Source organism: Lolium rigidum, chromosome 6, assembly GCF_022539505.1.
Source record: "Lolium rigidum isolate FL_2022 chromosome 6, APGP_CSIRO_Lrig_0.1, whole genome shotgun sequence".
Lineage (NCBI taxonomy): Eukaryota > Viridiplantae > Streptophyta > Magnoliopsida > Poales > Poaceae > Lolium > Lolium rigidum.
The window spans coordinates 166,862,763-166,877,491 of record NC_061513.1 but is presented as its reverse complement, the minus strand read 5'-3'; positions in this window follow the sequence as shown (position 1 = coordinate 166,877,491).

Below are 14,729 nucleotides of genomic sequence, written 5' to 3'. Positions count from 1 at the left end.
GGTTTGGCATGCCTTTGGCATACCGGGGGTCATCCCCCCAACATTAGTCCCCGAAGCTGGTATAGCCTGGAGGATTCTATCCTACAGACCATGCCAGGTTCTCATTTCCTTAGGATACCGGTTTAATTACTCATGTCTTAAGCTTAGTTCCGGCACCTTTACCCTTGTTCTTTCTTTTCTCTTTGCAAGGCTTGCTCCGGCATCTCTCTTTTCCGGTATCATGTGTCTTTACTGCTTCCTCGGCGAAGTCGAGAATATTTCGGGCCCCGCGCCTGACAGAGACATGCGCACTATGACTGTCGCGCCAGTGTCAGTTGTCACATCGTTTCGACTCCCGCGCGCTCATTTAATACAACGCAGCGGATCCCACTACCTCTTCGGGATCCCGTGTGTGCCTCCGTGTGGCTCCTCACTTTCTCACGTGTATTCCCTCGCCACATGGCGGCCCAAGGCGCGAACCGTTGTGGGCCGCGAGGCGAACCGCCGCGGCCCAGCGGTTTCCTGTCCACCTTCTCTCTCATTTATAAACAGAACCGCCCCTTCTTCTTCGTCTTCTTCGCATTCTCCTCCTTCGCGCACAGAGCTTCACGCCTTTGCGCCTCCGCCGCTCTCCGTCCGCCGTCGCTCCTTCAAGCTCCGGCGCCCGGCGAACTCACGCCGTGGCTCCGCCGAACTTCGCTGTGCGGAGATCTTCGGCCGCAACTTCATTGCTTCCGCCGCATTCGTGACTCTTCGCAAGCTTCTCCGCCTCGCCGTCGACGGTGCTCCCCGGCGACTGCAGGTCCGCTCCACCGCCAGCAAATACCTCCCTCAGCGACTCCGCCGCTCAAGGTTGGTACCAATCTCGTTCCACTCGTCCTCTGCTTGCTTTCCAGATCTTGGGTCTTTAGTGTTCTTATTTCCTCTTTTTCTTTGGTTTTCTTCTTACTCGTAGATCTTCACGCGGGGTCCAAGTCTGGGATTCTTGTTTTTTCGCCTCTTCTTGCGATGTCTGACGAGGAATCCTCCTCCGCATCTTCTTCTTCCCTTTCTCTCAAACGCCGTAGACCATCTCCCGGTGAATCCACGGCTTCAGATCCGATGGAGACCGATTCCGGCAATCAGCAGGAATCCGGTAGCCATCAAGAGTTCGGCGGCCACCTGGAATCCGGTAGCTTTAGCCAAGCTTCCGGTAGCCCAACTTCTAGCAGCTCCAGCCAATCTTCCGGCGAGGAGCCTTCCCCAATCACCCGCGGAGCCTGGATGGGTTCCAGCGTTACCCAATTCGAGATCGATTGGTTATACCGGTCTCGACGGATTCCGGAAGGAGTTTCTTGCCGGATTCCGGACGGCGAAATCGAACCGGATCCTGAAGATGACGAATACGTTGTCTTTCTTGCTCAATTTGAGCGTGGCTTTGGCCTTCCTGCCTCCCCTTTTTTCCGCTCCTTTTTAGATTTTTACAAACTCCAACCTCACCACCTTCCTGGCAACGCCATCTTCTACCTCTCTTGCTACGCCACCTTCATGGAGGCCTATATCGGCATTCGTCCCACTCGTGAGACGTTTGCCCGCTTCTTTGCTCTTCGGATCAATTCCGTTCAGGGCAAGGATATTCCTAAACCCAAGCCCCCCGTTCAGTGCGGGTCTTGCATTATCGGCTCCCGTCAAGGGAGCCCCTTTTTAAGTTTTCCGGCCTCGAATCTTGCCGGTTGTGGCAAGGGACTTTCTTCTACGTGAAGAATACCGGCCGCGCCGACCTCATCGATCTTCCTCCCTTCGAAGCGGGGCCCCCCAGCAGGACCAACTGGAGCTACAACCCGAAGTCTAATCACGCTGAAACCAGCCGGGTGGTACGCTTCTTGACCTCTTTGAAGAAGGAGACCAAGATCTGCTCGGATGATATCATCCGCACTTTCATTTCGCGCCGGTGCTTCCTCTAAAGCGCCGCGCACATAGGATGAGCGAGATGTATGGCCCAGGCGATCCTACCAAGATCACGAGCCGTCCTCTTAGCAAAAGGGATGTTGTCCGCAAGGCTAAGCAGATTTGCCAAACTGCTATGCCATCTGATTGGGAATGGGGCCTCCTTCCCTTCAGCACTGATAATCCTCCGACCCAAGAAGTAAGGGATTATGCGACTGGGGTTGCTCTTGGCCGGTAGCTTTCTGCTCTTGCTAATCTTACTTTTTCTTGTTTCAGGCCAAGGACCGCTTCCCCCTTATCGAAGCAGAGCGGCGTGGACCTTGCCGGCCTCGCGCCCTCGACTCCTTTGACCCGGATCCTTACATTTTCTGGAAGGATCTGAAGATGGGCAAGACTCCGGCAGCGCACCTTGGCCGGTCTCCGCCAAAGCCAACCGGGTCCGTTGACGACTTGACCACACTCGAGGTATTTTCTTTTCCGGTTTCTTTTACCTTCCGTTACCGCTTCCCTGTGAATTGCTTCTTAGCCAAACTTAATTCGTAGATCCATGAGCGCGTGCCGCCCCTGCGCGCCGAGGCCGGCTCCGAGTTCGTGGACAAGCTCATGGCCCAGGGCCAAAAGAACAAGCAGCCGGCATCTGATGCCGGTGCCAGCCAGGCCCGTCCCTCCAAGCGCTTCCGGACTGAGCCTGTGGGGGAGAAGCAGGTGGGCATGCGTCGCTACGGGCGCAAGGCGATGCCAACCTCTTCCGGGTAAGTTACTCTTTTTCCGGTTTGCCTCTTTTTCGTCAAGTTCTTTTTCCGGTTGCTTTTTCCCAACTGTGTTTCTTTCTTTTTCTCAGCCCTGCGCTCAAGCTTGGCCCAAGGCCATCGGGCTCTGAAGATTCCGCAAGGACTTCAACCCCTCCTCCTCGCTCAAGCCCGGCACCGCCTGGTGCCGGCAACATCTCTGCCTCCCTCTCGGGGGGCACAACAAGTTCGGGGCGTGCGGCCCCTTCATCGTCAGATCACCGCACGGAGGAGGATCCTTCCTTCCCTCCAGAGACCCAGGATACCGGCGCCAGCAACATCGGCGCCGGCGAAGAAGAAGCTGCCGGGCGGGCGGAGCCTCCAGCTCCTCCCGCCCCTGAAAAGACAACCACTTCCGCGCCGGAATCTTCCGCGCCGGAAGGCTCCAAACCGGGTGATGCACCCAGCGCTCCTCCGTCTCCACGCTCCCTCCTGATGCCGCCGCCAGGTGCTCCTCGCGCCAAGCCCCTCGGGGCCACTTCTACCGCGGCGCCGCCCAAGACCTCCAAGCTCATCAAGGGGAAGGCGACGGCCTCCAGCGCCCCTTCCGGCGGCCAGCAGCCCTTGGTGCTGCACGTCGCCAAGGCCGCCAAAGATGCCGCTACGAAGGCCACCGGCCTTCTTGGCCGCATCACAGAGTTCAAGCGCCAAGGCCGCGACCTGGGGCACCTTCTGCCCTATGCCCAAAGGTGGAACGCCGCGGACATGACTCCGGCGACCCGCGGCATGGGCAAGGACAGGCTGCCGGCACCTGACCCTGTCGGGAACCGGTCTTCCGAGGAGCACTTTATGCGGCTTCGCAGCGCCGTTAAAGAGCTCGACAGCGCGTGGTACGACTCCACGAACAATCTAATGGTATGTTTTGCTGACTTGTCTCAATCTTTACCGGTTTCTTCGTTTCCGGCTTGTTTTATCCTTCCTTTGGTCTCATGCCGGTTTCTCTCTTGTCTATCTTCCCAGTCCCCGAGTTTTGTGGTGAGAGCGCAGCTCTTAGTGCAAAACTTAACTTAAAAATTTAGCGTGAAACCGGCACTGCCGATCCCGAGTTTCGGGTTAAATACCTTCTTCTTAGCACACAATTTACCTTAGAAGCGCGCAAAACCGGCACTCGCCCGAGTCCCGAGTTTCGGGTTAAGAACTTTGTTCTTAGCGCAAAACCTTACCTTAAAACGCGCAAAACCGGCACTGCCAGTCCCCGAGTTTCGGGTTAAGAACCTTGTTCTTAGCGCAAAACTTTACTAACCTCGTTTTCTTGAACAGCTCACGGCTGACGCTCGGAAGGCTCTCTTCGAGGAGCTTCTATGGGAGCATCGGGAGCTCGCTGAGGCACACGACAAGTGCCAAGGTAAACTTTTGTTTTGCCGGCATCTTCCTTACCGGAAACCTTTCCCTCCTAACATTCGCAATTTCTGCTTAACAGTGGTCCCGGAAGCTTCCATCGATGCTCTCAAGGAGCAGCTGGCCACCGCCCAACGTACGATTCTCTCCTTTTTCCTTTAAACTTGGTTTCTTTTCCATTTTTACTAGTATAACTTTGTTAACACTTTCTTTTCCGGTTACAGGGGAGAAGGACCAGCTCACCCGGCAGCACAAGGAGGAGCTGGACGCCCTCAAGACCAGCCACCGGGAGCTCAAGACCCAGCTCATCCAACTGGGGCTTGACCATGCCAAGGCCCTCGAAGCCGCTGCAGCTGATGCAGCGGCCAAGATGGAGGAGGCTCTGGAGGACGCCAGCAACGCCAACGTGGTGCTGCTGGCTGAGCTGGAGGAGGCGGCCAAGGCCCGGAAGGCTGCCGAGGAGAAGGCCGCGCGGCTGGAGGAGGAGCATAAGGAGTGCGATCAGCTGATCCTGCAGACCGACGCCCTCGCCCATCGTGAGTTCTTTTATTTTATACTTTGACTACTGCATATGAGCCTTTTTTCCTCCGACCCCATTTTCTTTCCGTTATCTTTCCTTCCGGTCTCTTTTTCTTCCGGACTCTTTTCTTTCCGGTCTCTTTTCTTTCCGGTCTCTTTTCCTTGACCTTTTTCTTTCTTTACACAGGCCTCTTTCCGGACTCCCAGGGGTACGCTGTCAAGAAGGTCGACGCGCGCCGCAAGGACCAAGGCCGAGCGGATCTTAATGTGCCATGGACGCCCAACGACCATCTGGTTGCGCTTAACGCGCGGGTGTCCCATATGCGCGCCATAGACCGCAATTTATCGGACATTCCTGATGTAGCTACCCAGCTCTTCAGGACCTTATGGCCTGGCGAAGAGGTGCCGGACACCTTCTCCCTCATCAGCGATCGTCTCAAGGGCGGCGGCGGAGGCTCCGCGAGTGGCGGTGCTCTGCTGCCCGCGCCGGCGCGGACTCCGCCCTCCGCGTTGCCTGCTCCCGGTATCCGGAGCTCGATCCGGACGCCCTCACCGGCGTGCGCGAAGATGCGAAACCGATCTGGACCCGATCCTCTCCGCTAAGCGGCAGGATCGCGCGTACCGCATTGCGGAGTATGCCGACATGCGCACCTTCATCCCTCCCCCTCCTGGCGTCAAGGACTATCTCGACGAGGAGGAGGATGAAGCCGAAGAGGAGCTCTTGGACGACGCTGACGCCGGCGATGCTCCTCCGGAAGCCCCCGCTGCGTGATGATTCTCTGTGACATTTGTTCCTGCTGTGCCTGTTGGTCCTGTTTACTTTGAAACAATGTTTGTTAAATTCTGCCCCGGAATGCCGGGGTCTATGATGTAAGACTTTAAACCTGCTTTTGGTTGTGGTACAACATTTTCTTCCGGTAAGTTATACCGGTAGCTAATTATCTTAAGTTTGCTTTAGCATATTTGCCTTTTGGTTCTGATTTTATCCTGCACTGCAAAGATTTCCCAATTGTTTCCGCATCCAATTTGATGCACACTTGGTTCTTTTGCCTTGGCTCTGCCTGCCTTCTCTGGGCGTTCTTTGGCGTATGAGCACAAGGTTCTTTCACCAAACAAGCATCTTCTTGAACTTAGAAATAACTTTGAAATTTTGCAAAAAACCGGTTTAGCCGGGGTTAGTTAAATTTTCCGGATTGTTCTTTCCTGCTCTCCCTTCTCGCAGTTCATGTGCTTATCCCCTACCGGTTTATCTTGCTTGCCATGAAGCCGGTTTGCGGACAGCAGCAGAGTCGAAGACTCCGGTAGGATTTAGCACACTACTAAACCGGAAAGAAAAAACATTCAATAAGCAACCGGTAAACTGAAAAAATAGACAAGTTACATGCAATCTTATTGGGGTAGTCCCCGAGACTCATTCAGTGTTCCGGCATCTTTTATTCATAGCATATAAGGTACAGAAAAGGAACTTCTTACACCACCACTTCAAGAGTAGAAAGGACGCAACAGAGCTACGTTCCATGGACGCTTGCTCTCCTCTCCGGATTTGTCCGCCTTTCCTTCTTTCCACTCCTGTGCATCAATTAGGTAGTATGCATCATTGTGAAGCACCTTGCTTACAATGAAGGGACCTTCCCAAGGTGGCAAGAGCTTATGCCGGCCTTCGGTGCGCTGCACTAGGCGAAGCACAAGATCTCCTTCCCGGAAAACTCTTGGATTGACTTTCCGGTCATGATAGCGTACGAGGTTTTGTTGGTAAATGGCTGTTCTTGCCAAAGCTAGCTCTCTTGCTTCTTCTAGCAAGTCGACATCATTTTCCCGGCCTCTTTGACCTCTTGCTCGAGTATAGAGCTGCACTCTTGGTGAATCATGGATGATGTCGGTTGGTATGACCGCTCTCGCTCCATAAACCATGAAGAACGGAGTGTATCCGGTAGACCGGTTTGGAGTTGTTCTTATACTCCACAGCGATCGATGGTATCTCATCAAGCCAACACCCGGTGATTTTTCCACTGCGTCAATGAGTCTGGGTTTGATACCGGAGAGTACCAAAGCATTCATTCTTTCCACTTGGCCGTTGCCTTGTGGGTGTGCCACCGAGCACAAATCCAACCGGATATTCTTATCCTCACAAAACCTTTTGAACTCACCTTGAGCAAAGTTGGTTCCATTGTCAGTAATAATGTTGTGCGGGTATCCATACCGCAAAATGACATCTTTCAAGAACTTCACTGCTGTGTGCCCATCACATTTTGCGACAGGTTTCACTTCTACCCATTTGGTGAACTTATCCACCATAACCAAGATGTGGGTCATGCTGCTTCTTGCAGTCTTGAATGGGCCAACCATGTCAAGGCACCAAACGGCGAACGGCCATGTCAATGGTATTGTCTTTAAACCGGACGCTGGGGTATGATTTTGCTTGGCGTACCTCTGGCACCCATTGCATTTTCTTACCAAATCCTCAGCGTTCTCCAAAGCCGTGGGCCAGTAAAACCCATGCCGAAATACTTTTGCTACCAGCGCCCTTGACGAGGCATGGTGCCCACATTCTCCTTGGTGAATTTCCTCAAGCATTTCTTTCCCTTCTTCCGGTTCCACACACCTTTGAAGGACACCAGTAACGCTTCTCTTGTACACCTCACCATTGATGAACGTGTACGCCTTGGACCTTCTTTGGATTCTCCTTGATTCATTTTCGTCAGCCGGCAAGGTGCCGTTGATCAGGAATTCCTTAATAGGTTTAACCCAGGACGGAGTCTCCCGAACCAGGGATACCGGTGTATCTATCTCCATGCTATCCACCAGCATCATTTCTTCCGGTGCCGGCGCGGCAGCGTTCGTTCCTACCGGACCAGTCCCCGAGCTTACTGGAACAGTCCCCGGGTTTCCTTCGTCGATGTCCATTGGCACAATGTGTGACTCCGGTACAAAAATTGATTCCGACTCTGGACTTGGCTTGATTGATGGTACTCTCAGGTGCGCCAAAGCTATTCCGGGAGGAATTTCTTGCCGGGATGAGCCTATCTTGGACAAAGCATCCGCAGCTTCATTTTCTGCACGCGGTACATGGTGAAATTCACAGCCTTCGAAGAAGCCGGCAATCTTTTGTACGTGAAACCGGTACGAGGCCATGTTGGCATCTTTTGCGTCCCAATCCCCGGAACACCTGCTGCACCACAAGGTCTGAATCTCCATAGCAAATGATCCGGTGTGCACCGATTTCTTTTGCGACCTTAAGCCCATGGATCAAGGCCTCATATTCAGCGACATTGTTTGATGCCCTGAAATGCACTTGTAGAACATACCGGAGATGATCTCCCCTTGGTGAGGTTAGCACCACACCGGCACCTAGGCCCTCCTTGAGCTTGGATCCATCAAAGTGCATCTTCCAGTATTCCAGTCTTTGATCCGGCGGCTTGTATTGCATTTCCGCCCAATCGACCAAAAAATCAGCTAAAGCTTGCGACTTGATGGCGTCTCTTCTTTCGTACTCCGGAACATACGGTGATATCTGTATTGCCCACTTAGCAATCCTGCCGCTGGCGTCCTTGTTGCACATGATATCGGAGATGGGTGCTTCACTCACTACCTTCATAGGATGTTCCTCGAAGTAGTGTTTGAGCTTTGTGGCGGCCATAAACACGCCATAGGTCATTTTCTGGAAGTGCGGGTAGTTTTGCTTTGAGAGGGAGAGCACCTCGCTCAGGTAGTATACCGGCCTCTGGACGGTTTTTCCTTCCTCTTCTCTTTCTACTACCACAACAACACTCACGACCCGGTTGGTTGCTGCTATGTATAACAACATTGGTTCTCTTTCCAACGGCGAAGCCAATATTGGCGCGGTAGCTAACATCGTTTTCAGCTCCTTGAATGCTGCGTCTGCCTGAGGGGTCCAGACGAACTTATCGGATTTTCTCATTAAGGCATACAACGGCAAGGCCTTTTCTCCTAACTCTGCTTATGAACCGGCTTAGCGATGCTAAGCTTCCGGTAAACTTTTGTATGTCCTTCAGATCCTGTGGTACCGTCATTCTCTCGATTGCCCGGATCTTTACCGGATTGACCTCAATGCCTCGGCTTGAGACAAGGAAACCCAGCAGCTTGCCGGCAGGGACACCGAAGGTACACTTTGCCGGATTGAGCTTCATCCGGAACCGCCTTAGGTTATTGAATGTTTGCCTTATGTCATCGATCAAGGTGTTCTTTACCTTAGTTTTTATCACGATGTCATCCACATAGACTTGCACATTTTTCCCAATTTGATCGAACAAGCATTTTTGCATACAGCGCTGGTACGTTGCACCAGCGTTGCGCAAACCAAAAGGCATAGTGATATAGCAGTAAGCCCCGTGCGGGGTAATGAACGCAGTTTTTATTTGATCTTCCTTTTTCAAGGGAATCTGGTGGAAACCGGAATAGGCATCCAGGAAGGACAACAACTCACACCCAGCGGTTGAATCAATCACTTGATCGATTCGCGGCAAAGGAAAAGGATCTCTTGGGCAAGCTTTGTTCAGGTTGGTGTAGTCGATGCACATACGCCACACCTTCGGAGCTTTTGCCTCCAGGTTCTCATCTTTCTTCTTTTCAACCATCACCGGATTGGCCAGCCACTCTGTGTGCGTGACCTCCACAATGAATTTGGCAACAAGGAGTTTGGTTACCTCTTCTCCTATGATCTTTCTTCTATCTTCAGCGAACCGGCGCAAGGGTTGTCGCACCGGCTTGGCATCTTTCCGAACGTTTAAGGAGTGCTCAGCCAGCTCCCTCGGAACACCTACCAAGTCTTCAGTAGACCAGGCAAAGATATCCCGATTCTCACGGAGGAAGCTGACAAGCGCGCTTTCCTATGCTTGATCGAGGCCGGCACCGATACGAACGGTGCGCTCTGGGCAAGCCGGATCCAGCACAATGTCCTTTGTTTCATTTGTCGGTTTGAACGCCGGAGCGCTCAGACTTGCACTCATTGCCGCTAAGCTCAACTGTGAGGACTGAGCCAGCGCAACTGCGGTTTGCATCCTTTTCTTTTCCTCCGCGATCACCAGCGATTCCGCTAGGTTCGATCCGGCAGATGCTGTTTCCAGCGAGATCTTGTAGTTTCCCACCACCGTCAGAGGTCCACGAGGTGCTGGCATCTTCATCTTGAGATACGCCGTGTGGGTCGAGGCTATGAAGGCCGCTAGTGCCGGTCTCCCCAGCAAAGCATGGTACGGACTATCTAAGTCCACCACCTCAAACTCCAGGTTCTCAACCCGGCAATTGTCACGTCCTCCAAACGACACGTCCACCCGGACTTTTCCAACCGGTGCGCAGGACAAACCCGGAACGATTCCATGGAAAGTCGTGCGCGTTGGCTGAAGCATGTTTTCTGTTATGCCCAGCGTATGCATGGTGTGCTTGTACATGATGTTGATGCTGCTGCCATGGTCTATCAGCACCTTGCTGAACTTCACTCGAGTTTGCGGCCCTTTCATGATTGGGTCCACAACAAGAGCATATCCGCCCGGATTCGGCATGATTTTGGGGTGATCCTTGATCGACCAAGCAATTTCCTGGTTGGACCACTGCATGTATCTGGGCACTGCCGGCATCACTGCATTTACCTCCATGGAGCGGCGATGCATACTTTGCCTGTCTGTTGGCTCAGTGACAAAAACAACACGAGCACAAATGCGGGTCTTCGTAAACATTCCGGCCTAAAGGTGCCGGTGGAGGTGGTTGGTTATCATCTTGCTCCACCCGGTTAACTTGCTGAGTACTGTTGCCGGTTTGGCCGCACCGGTAAAGCGTTTGGCCCAGTAGCGGCGGTGGCGGCGGTAGGCTGTTGCTTGCCGCGGCATGTCCGGTGGTGGCATCATTGCATTGCCTCCTCGCCCTTGGGCATCTTTTACCGCCCCTTTTCCATCAAGTACTTGGTCCAGGTACAATCCTTCGTCGGATGGTTTGACGGGTGTGCCGGATTCGGTGTGTGCCACCGGCATGGTTTGGTCCATGGCAGCTTCCATGGTGTACTTTGCGGGTTCTTGCCAGTTTCTTTTCTGGACCCAGGGTTTCTTTTCCACCCATTGTTTCTTTGGACCCGCCCATGGCTGCGATCCGGTTCTTTGCCTCTGGCTGCCGCTGGCATCAGAGTTTTCCTGCACAGCAGCAACTTGCTGCGAGCCATACCTTCGATCCGGGAAATCTTCCCTCCTCTTGTTGTTCCGGTTGTCCCGGTGTTGCTCTTGGCGTAGCTGTTCCGGTTCAGGTTGCACTGCCGGCTGCGTTGGGTCTCCCAACGCATAGTTATCCGCCACACGTATCATCTCTGCCAACGTTGTCGGCATGTTCCGCTGCAGCTTTTGCCACAACGGCGAACCTCTTTGCACCCACTGCTAAACCAAGCAATGGCCTGTGCCTCGATTACCCCTTCACAAGAGTTCCTTGTGGTGTTCCACCGGGCCAGATAATCCCGGTCTGTTTCGTTCGGGCGCTGCACACACAGAGCAAGTTGTTGCGGCCTGTTTGGCCTTTGATAGGTGCTGCTGAAATTGCTCACAAAAGCCTCCTCAAAATCTAGCCAGCCATTTATGCTTCCTGCCGGGAAGTTGTTTAGCCAGATTCTTGCCGGTCCAACCAAAAATGATGGTATGATCCTCACGGCCCAACGCCGGTTTCCTCCTCCTGCTACGGTTCCTCCACCGCCTGCGACGTATACCGCGGTCACGTAATCCGCGAGCCAATCTTCCGGCTTCGTAGTGCCATCGTATGTTTTTGTGTCACGGGGCAACGTGAAGTTGCGAACCGGTGGTTTTTCTCTCATGATTCTTGGGCCAAAGCACTTTGGACCCGGAGGACCTTCCTCCTCGATCATCTCTCGACAAGTACACTCTATCCAGACGGTGCCTCGCATCCCGTTCCGGTAGGTATCTCTCTCCCAAGCGTTCCCCCAACGGGTTCCGGTATGCTGCCGGTCTGTTAGAATCGGCTTCATCGTAACGTTCTGGTGCCGCGGCCCTTGCCTCGCCGGTACCTTGGTGGAGGCATCTCCTCCTCATCATCATCGTACGCTGCCCTTGCAGCCGGATAATTGTGCCCGGTTTCATGTCTACCGGCATGATTGTTTCCGGCATAGCCTTCCTTGGCGTAGCCTCGCTCTGCCCCTTGGCTTTTTCTACCGGCATCGTGTTGCCCGGCTTTTTGTTTACCGGCAAGGACCGGATCATACACAGTCATCTGCCGTGCATTCACTTCTTTTTCTTTTCTTCTGTCCGGATGGGGGACGAGGCCTGCCCATGGGACTTGCTTCCGGCATTCTTTGTTGAACGCGCGGATTTCGAGGCTATAGCCTTGTTCGAGCTTAGCCAGCTGCTCGGCCGTTCTGCTGCTCTACGATATCTAGCAGCTCTCTGACACGCTCTTGTTGCTTTGCCAGAGCCTCTCCGGTAAGCGAGTCACACAAATCTACAGCAGCTTTAGCAGCTTTTATGGTTTTATCCGGACTGATGTACTTAGGTTTCTCTACAATGCTAACAGATGCAGAGGTACTCTTGCCGGTAAGAATTTCCTTACGCAAATCCCGATCTAGATTGCGAGCCTTAAGCCGGTTTTCCAGTATCCTAGCAGCATGAGCGCTAACAGAAGCAAGGCCATGGGCAGCGTTATACTCACGTACGGTTAGGTTCAGCTCGCGCTGCGCCTTGACGATGTCTTTGCCGCTCTCGAGTATCCTCAGGCACTGTGCCTCCAGCTCCGCCTGAGCCGCTGCCGGGTCGATGTTCTGCGCGATGGGGGTCGCCAGCGCGTTCATCGCCGCTTGGAGAGGCGTTGCCGGTGGCGCGGAGGACGCTCCCGCCGCGCCGGTGTCGCGCTCCAGCGGTGGCTTAGCCGCACGGGTCGAAACCGCGCGACCAGCACCTTCAGCCGCAACCTCCTTTCCTGCACCAGCCACACCGGTCATCATTACCTCGACGCTGCCGGCGGCGCGGCCAGCACAAAGCCATCTGGGCGGGTCCGGTGCCACCAGCACCGGCGAGAGGCGCTGGCGCACAGGGACGGTGCCGAAGTAGACGCGGTGGCTGCCGAACTCGATGATGCGGCCGTTCTTGGGGAAGATGCCGCCGTTGGCGAAGCAGCCCGCGTTGTCGTTGATGAAGTCGATGGAGTAGAAGCTCTGGACGAGCGCGGACACCGTCCGCTCGCCGAAGAACTCGAGGAGGCCCGCCCGAATGTGAACTCCAGCATGCGCCACTTCATGCCCCACGGTGGGCGCCATCTGTCGTCGTGGTGAACGAGCAGATGCCATAGGATGGCTTAAGTTGGGGCCGAATGGACGTATGAGGATTCGGGGGAGGGTTTGCGATTAGATGGGAAGAACTTCCGGATGCTTTCCTCAAGAACTCAACCAAAGGCCGGTATACAAGAAGAGAGACAAGAGGAAGAACTCTTTACTAGATCGCTAGCTTCATTGATCTCAACATGATTACAAGTTGCTTGTACACCGATCTCTCTCGTGGTCTCGCGCCTGTAGGAGGCGGTACCCCTCTCCTTATATAGGGGAGAGGGTGGCTTACATTGGAAGAAACCCTAATGGCATCTTTGACTAGACAAACTACTTTACAAAGCTACTTTAATCATAGATGACACCGGAGTCCTCTTTAATCAGGGGCGCTGACGTCCTCCGGCTTCTTTGACCGTCACTCTTCTCTTTATCGTCAGCCCTTCGTCAAAAGTTACTTTGCTTAGCTCATCCTTGTCTTCTAGCTCTGGAGAGAATCTTTGACCAGTCCGGCCGACAGGCTCTCCTTTCCGGTATCTTCTTTACCGGGTTCCGGCACACCCCCTTGGGGATTCCGGCCTAGCCTTGCTTTCCCAAATTCCTACCAGGTTTCCCGGTAAGAACATTAAACCGGTATCTTGATGGCACAAGCCATCCGGTTTGGCATGCCTTTGGCATACCGGGGGTCATCCCCCCAACAAATCTTGGATGCATCACAATAGACATCGAATGGCTTGGTGACATCGGGCATGATCAGAATTGGGGTTGTGGTTAATCTAAGCTTGAGTTGCTGAAAGCTTTCTTCACATTTGTCATTCCAGTCAAACTTCTTGTCCTTCTTCGGCAGCTTGAGTCATTGGTCTTGCGATGCTCGGAAAATCCTTCTACGAATCTGCGGTAATATCCCGCTAATCCCGTAAATGCCCGGACTTCGGTCTGGGTGGTTGGGGCCTTCCATTCCTCAACGATTTTGATTTTTGCGGGATCTACGACAATTCCTCCTACAGACAAGACGTGTCCCAGGAATCCTACTTCCTTCAACCAAAACTCGCATTTGCTAAACTTGGCATACAACTGGTGCTGCCTCAGGGTTTCTAGGACCACTTCCAAATGTTGCTCATGTTCTTCTTCTGATTTGGAGTAGATAAGAATGTCGTCGATGAAGACAACAACAAACTTATCCAGGAATTCCATAAAGATCTTATTCATGAGATTCATGAAATAAGCGGGGACATTGGTCAGTCCAAATGACATGACATTGTATTCATACAATCCATATCTGGTGGTAAAGGCGGTCTTAGGAATATATGTTGCTCGGATCTTCAGTTGATGGTAACCTGTCCTAAGATCAATCTTAGAGAATACTTGGGCACCGGTCAGCTGGTCAAACAGGTCTTCTATCTTCGGCAAGGGATACTTGTTCTTGATGGTGACATCGTTAAGCTTACGATAATCCGTAACCAAACGAGTGGCACCGTCTTTCTTATCCACAAACAAAACTGGTGATCTCCAAGGCGACGCACTTGGTCGAATCAGACCTTTGTACAGGATATCATTCAGTTGCTTCTTCAGTTCCACTAGCTCTGTGGGGTTCATGCTATAGGCTCTCTGGGCTATAGGTCCTGTTCCAGGGATTAACTCGATGATGAACTCGATATCCCCATCTGGGGGCATACCGGGTAGATCATCTGGAAACACATCGGGGTATCGACAAACGACCCTGATTTGGTCCAAAGTTGGTGATGACCCACAAGTATAGGGGGTGTATCGTAGTATTTTCGATAAGTAAGAATATCGATCCCAATGAGGAGGCGAAGGTGTTGACAAGCGGTTTCGATGAAGGATTCCATGTAAATGCTCACAAACAAGTATTCGGGGGTTTTGATTATGCGGATGAATAAAGTACGAGTAAGTAAAGTGCG